At 52.5% G+C, this 6566-nt stretch overlaps 1 pseudogene; it reads right to left on the minus strand.

Annotated features, from left to right (window-relative positions):
* Positions 1-583: 583 nt before the first annotated feature.
* LOC102768074 lies at positions 584-1040 on the minus strand (annotated as a pseudogene).
* Positions 1041-6566: the final 5526 nt, after the last annotated feature.

The following is a 6566-nucleotide window of genomic DNA, read 5'->3' on the forward strand; positions in this document are numbered from 1 at the left end:
TGGGGGGGCCATGCTTATGTTTCTTGTCCCCCAAAACCATCAGAAGTTTACTTTGGTCTCAATGCTGCCACCACATCTGTTAAAGAACAAAATTCAATGGAGTGAATTTGAAGATCTAATTGGCTTTATTAAGTAATTCATGAATTAGGCAGCATCTCATCTGTGCTCCAAACAGTTATACAAAATGGAAGGTTTATCACCCTGGCCCATGGGACTCAGTGGTTAGAGTGTCAGCCCGCACCCTGAAGGGTCTCAGGTTCGATTCCCAGTCAAGAGTATGTACCTGATTTGCAGGTTTGATCCCTGGCCCTAGTCAGACCAGTGTGGGAAGCAACCACTTGATGTAGATACAGTCAGCCCGAGAACCCCCTCCCTGCATTACCAGCAGCATGTCCCCAATTCCTCCAAGTCTTCATGGCCAGCATCAGAGCATTGGCTGGATCCCTGCATAGCCCCAGCAGCCAAGGCAGATGGACAGGGCCAACTCGGGAAGGGTTACTCCCTATCTCCTCTTCACAATCTTGATGGTGGGGAAAACCTATTCACTTCTCTTCTTTGGGGGAGGGGCCTAAGGGCGGGAGGCTTCTATTTCTCCACTCGTTCAAGGATGGCGGGCAGGCCCCACAACATGGCCACCTGGCTGGACCCCTGGTTTCTGGCCAGATCCACCTCCCTCTGCTCCCGCTGCTTCTTCCACTTGAGCATCACCTAGTCGAGGTGCTCACAGAAGCCCCAGTCGTGCTGCAGGCCAGGAAGTTGGAGAAGCTGTCGTGCTTGCATTTGAGCAGCAGGATAAGGTAGTGGGCGCAGTAGTCTCGCTGCTGAACGACCAGCTGTGCATCGTGCATCTGCTGCTGCGTGGCCACCATCTCGCACTCCTTGCACCCGGGGAAGCCATGGGTGGGAAGGTGGGCATCCGCAGGGGGTCTGGCTCCCCTGAGGAACCACCCAGGTAGCGCCTGGCCAGGTGCGCCCCCATGGCTGCTGTCGCCACAGATTCCTGTGGTAGTCAGGTCACCTCGTTCCTCTCCGGAAGCACTCCCCCCTCCCTATTCACTTATTTGCCTTGTTACCTGATCAATGGCCCTCATCTGTCCTAGCTTAAGAACCAGGGACCAGCTCCAGAACATGCTGGAAGGAGACTCTGATGTGGACTTCATAAATTTTCATATGGGCATCCCATCCACCCACCTACCCACCCATCCATCCATCCATCCATTCTTTCAACACATTTTTGTTGGGTATCAACTCGAGGCTGAAGAGGTGCATACAGACAGTCATATAGACAGACTCTGTCCCAATGGAACTGATAGTCTGGTGGGAGTACAGGCAGGTTATCAGGGGAGAGAAATGCACTGTGATATGTGCTGTGGGTGTATAGGACACTTAGCAGGCAGGCTGAGTTAGTCTGTGATGAGAATTCAGGAAGGAAGTTCAGTCTTAGGCTGAAAGATAAGCAAGACTTAACCAATCAAGTGGGGAAAGGGAGGCAGGGAAAGCATGTCAAGAGGAAGCAGGAGCATGGCCACCTCCTAGCGATTTTAGACAATGCAGGGCCAGGTGAGGATCTGAACACAGTTGAATCGAGGCAGGAATGGTGAGAGCTGAGGCAAAAGAGGAAGGCAAGGAGAGAGTCTTGTAGCGGTCGTTTAAGCACCTATGGAGCCCCTCCCAAGGTGCTGAGGGGGGTATGAGACAAAATGGGTGGGCCCAGCTGGAGAGGCAGTGTCAGACGCGGGAGCAGTCAGGGACCCTGCAGTCAGATTCTGGGTCCAGCATTCTCAGAGCTGTGAGGAAGATGCCCGCCCTCCTGCTCCGTGTGGGAACCCTTTCCACCTCTCCCTACGGTCTCAGGGCAAGCTAGCCACCCAAGAAGGGCACTTCGGGTGCTGGGGAATGCATCACCTTTCACCGTTCACCCTGGGTAGGGGGTGGAGGTGTCCTGGTAAACAGCCTCCGTGTGCCTCCCTAGCCCTGCTACCTGTGGCCCCCTGTGCATGAGAACATTCCTGCCCTCTTCTTCAATCAAGATTTCACAGCCATCCCTACACCCCGTCTTCTCTCCTCTAGGCTGGGCAGTTCAATCCCCGGTCTCACAAATCATTCCTACTCCCTGCTATGGCCAATCCTCTCGTCTTTCCAGGACCACTTGGGCTGTGCCCCTGTGGACTCCAGGCCAAGCCTGCTCCACCCAGTTGCCTCGGGAGCCTCTCTCTGATGCCTGTCTCATGTGTCCAGGTCTGAACTTCCTAAAAGCTACCTTTGGGCCTCAGCCCCGGCTCTATCTCTAGTTTATCTACCACCTGCTTCTGAGGATAAGCCGGTTCTTGTAAGCTGGGAACATCTCCTACTCTCCCTAGTAATTTCTCGGCTGCTCTCAGTGGCCCTCTCCAGGAGGGTCAAGGGTCAAAGTGCACAGTAGGCATTTCCTGGTTATGACTCCTCCCTGAGATAGTGCGGAGACCTGGCACAGAGACCCCAAGCAAGGCTGGAGAAGGACGATCCCAGCACCTGCCACGTGTTGCTCACAGTCCATTAGGAGCCATGACAGAAGGAACGGTTATTTGCAGGGTTAACTGAAAGAAAAGGGGGGAGGCCGACGGGAGCACTGAACAAGGTCTGACAGAGTGGGGCCCTGGCTGTGACTGGCAAGGGAAACGCTCTGTGACGGCTGGCGACCTCCCGCCCCCACCAGCCTCAAGACACGGCTTCTGCTAGGAAGTCATCATCGACTGCACCTACTGCTGGGGATGTGCTAGCGCCCCAACATCGATCCTCAAAAGAGGATCAGCCAGGGTCCCAAGGGCCTATGACCGCGAAGGGGGCTGTAGAAGCAAAGCTGGGGGGCGGGGATGGTGTCTCAGTAAAAGAGTAGCCATCCGGCCCTAACCGGTTTGGCTCAGTGGCTAGAGCGTCGGCCTGCGGACTGAAGAATCCCAGGTTCGATTCTGGTCAAGGGCATGTACCTTGGTTGTGGGCACATCCCTAGTAGGGGGTGTGCAGGAGGCAGGTGATGGATGTTTCTCTCTCATCGATGTTTCTAACTCTCCCTTCCTCTCAGTAAAAAAATCAATAAAAAAAAAAAGAGTAGCCATCTAATGTGGAAACACCAAGTTTTGCCATCGCAGGGGCCCAGGGAAGGCTAGGCGAAGAGCATGGACAGTCTTGGATGTGAATCTGGGTTTTCCCCGTTACTCACAAGCTGTGCGACCCTGGGCAAGTAGCTGCATCGCTGGGAGCCTGCACCACAGGTTGGTGTAGAGTTGGGAGAATCGGGATGCAGATACACATAGAGTGGATGCTGTTCCTCTGGGGAGGCCCAGCCGTCTCCCCTTATAGCTTCTCCAAAGCCTCAGGCCATGGGAGAGGCCTTGTCCAGGGTGAAACAGAATCGGGGTATTGTCTTGGGTTTCTGAACCCCATTGTCTATCCCTGTGCCTCCTGACTCCTCCTCACCTTTGCCCCTAGCGGGTGGCTGGTAGGTGGCAAAGGAGTGGAGAGGCCACAGCCTGAATGGGGGCTTGGGGGTGGCCAGTCCTTCCTATCTCACCGTGGCTTCCCACCCAGCCTGGTGCCAGGAGTCCTGCCACCTGGATCTCCCCATAGCTCTCTGCCCACCCTGCAGAAGGCATTGTGTGTCTCTCACACAGACCTGGGTGGCTCCAGATCTCACTGGCATCACAGCCCAGGTCATTGCGTAACCTGGAGATGTGGTGATCGGCTCTCAGTCCTGTCCCCCACAAACGCACATTTCAGCCACACCGAAGCTCCGTTTCCCTGAACGTCACCAGGCTTCCACGCTGTGTTTACCTCCTGAAGCGTTTGCTCTGGCACTCTGCCCTCTTGTCCTGGCACACACATCATCCCACTCTGCTAATCCACAGAAACATGGATTGGGCTTCTACTGAGCGCAGTATTGGGGGTGGGGAGGGGCGAAGGTACCAAGAGGCAGAGGCTCTGGCTTGAAAGACAACTGGCAATTCCCTCCAACCCCCAACCGTCACCTCCAACACACACACACCACACACACCACACACACCACACGCACACGCGCACACACACACCACATACACACCACACACGCACACACCACCCCACACACGCACACACACACACACCACACATACACACCACACTTGCACACACACACACACACCACACGCGCACACACAGGCATACCACGCACACCACACACACCACACACACCACACGCACACGCGCACACACACACCACACCACACACCACACACCACATACACACCACACACACCACACCACACCACACACGCACACACCACACCACACACGCACACACACACACACACCATCCTCCAGGCCTGTTTCACTCCGCCTGCTTGGAATCCTTCCTCCATCACCTTGTGGCCAAATGAGGCTCAACTTTCAAGTGTTAGCTTAGATGCCACCTTCTCCAGGAGCCCTTGCTCCGCACTCCCAGCACTCTCCTTCCGCCTGGAGTTCAGGCACTGGTTTGGACCTCCCAGGGCACTCATAAAGCAGTCATGCGCTGCTTAAAGAGGTTTCCATCAAGCCCTGGCTGGTGTTGCGAAGTGGTTAGAGCAACAGCCCATATACCAAAGGGTCATGGGTTTGATTCCGGTCAAGGTCATATGCCTGGGTTGCAAATTCAATCCCTGGCCCTGGTCCCAGTGTGTGCAGGAGTAAACCAATCAATGTGTCTCTCTCAGATTGATGTTTCTCTCCCCCCACCCCCACTCTCTTCCCTTCCCTCTCTCCCTTCCTTTCACTCTCTCTAAAAATCAATGGGAAAAATATTCTCAGGTGAGGATTAATAACAACAGCAAAAAAGATGCTTCCATCAACAACAGACCACACATATAACAGTGGTCCCATAGATTATAGATTATAATGGAGCTGACAATTTCCTATTTCCTAGTGATGCCATAGCCATTGTAACATCGCAGCACAAAGCATTACAATGGCCTATGGTATTCAGTACAGTGACATGCTGTACAGGTTTGTAGCCTGGGAGCTATAGCTTGTACTAGACCACCCAGGTTTGTGTAAGGACCTCCATGATGTTCACACAATGACAAAATCGCCTAACAACACACTTCTCAGAACGCATCCCCGATGTTAAACAACGCATCGCTGTGCTTGAATTCTGGCTGTCTCTGTGTCCCGGGGCCTCAGTTTCCCAACCCATAAAATGGAATAGTAACACGGAACTCATAGTGTGGTTTTACCGAGTAAATGCCAACGGCACACTAACCACTGTACTAAATGCTGAACAAATGTTAACGCTATCAGCAGCATTTTAGCACTGAATGGGGTGTTAACGTAAAAACCATTGAAACCTGTAAAGAACTTTTGTGAGTTTATTTGAGCCAAACTGTCGACATATGCCAGGAAGCAGAACCTCAACGAATTGAGATAATGCTCCGGAGAATGGCGGGGTTACATCTGTATTTATACATTTGCAATCAAAGGAGGGACGTAGGTGGGTTACATGAAATTCATTGGTGACAGACTAAGGGGGAGGGATAAAGCAAAGCAGGGAAACCCCTGGGATTGGATAAAAAGTAAAATGATGGACACACACTTAGGTGGGTGCAGGATCAATGAACATGATATGAAGGAATTTGTGGGATCTGTCCTGGCGCCCAGCACATTTGGTTGTGCCCCAGGGGCTCCAGAAAAAGGGGAGTTACAAGTTACCCAGACATTTCAAGGGTCTGTTATCATAGATGCAAAAAGATAGACAGATAGGCTCAGTTAAGGTAAAGGTTGACTTTGTCAGTGAAGATACTGGCCTAGGACGTAACTGCCCGCCATAACTGCTTTTAGTTAAAGTTTAATTTCAGACCATCCTTTGTGGTGACTTTAGGTCTCTGAGTTTGCAAGACCACCATGCAGGCCTCCCCTGAGCTAGTCAGGCCAGCATGTGGCCCCTTTCGTCCACAGGGGCTAAATATATAATCAGCACCAACTACTTGTTTGGTGGATGGATGGATGATGAATAAATGGAGAGATTATTTCCAAAATATGAGACAATCTTTGCTGGTCTTCCATGGCAATTTAGGGAAAACCCTTAAAAACAACAACACAACCCTAACCTTTGTTGTATACCTACCACATATCAAGGCTCAACACACCATAACTTGTCTAATTTGAACCTCAGAATAGGCAGATATTACAGCAGAACAAGGAAGTGGCTATTCTAAGAAGTTAAGTCAGTGGCTCAACATCACAAAGTGAGTAAGAGACAGTCAGGGCCCGTGGTTTCCTAGACACCTGGAAGGAAGAGGAAGGCTTGCTGCAGGCCTGGGTGTCCCACAGTCTTAGACTGGAAACTCCTAGAGGGCAGGGCTTCTCTAGAGGAATGCTGCCCTACCCTTGGCCCTGGATACACACAGTTCTCAGAGAACCTGGCTTTGAGGAATAGAAGGAGGAAGGAAAGGTTGGGCTGGGGAGGCGGCTCGGGGACTTGCCCTCTGGAGGCCAGCTCAGCAACCTCCCAGGCACCCTTCCTTCCCCAGCTCCTCCCAGCAGCCCTTCCCAGCCAGCACGCACAGAAGGGGTTAACT

This window comes from Myotis davidii, unplaced genomic scaffold, assembly GCF_000327345.1.
Source record: "Myotis davidii unplaced genomic scaffold, ASM32734v1 scaffold363, whole genome shotgun sequence".
Classification (NCBI taxonomy): Eukaryota; Metazoa; Chordata; class Mammalia; order Chiroptera; family Vespertilionidae; genus Myotis; species Myotis davidii.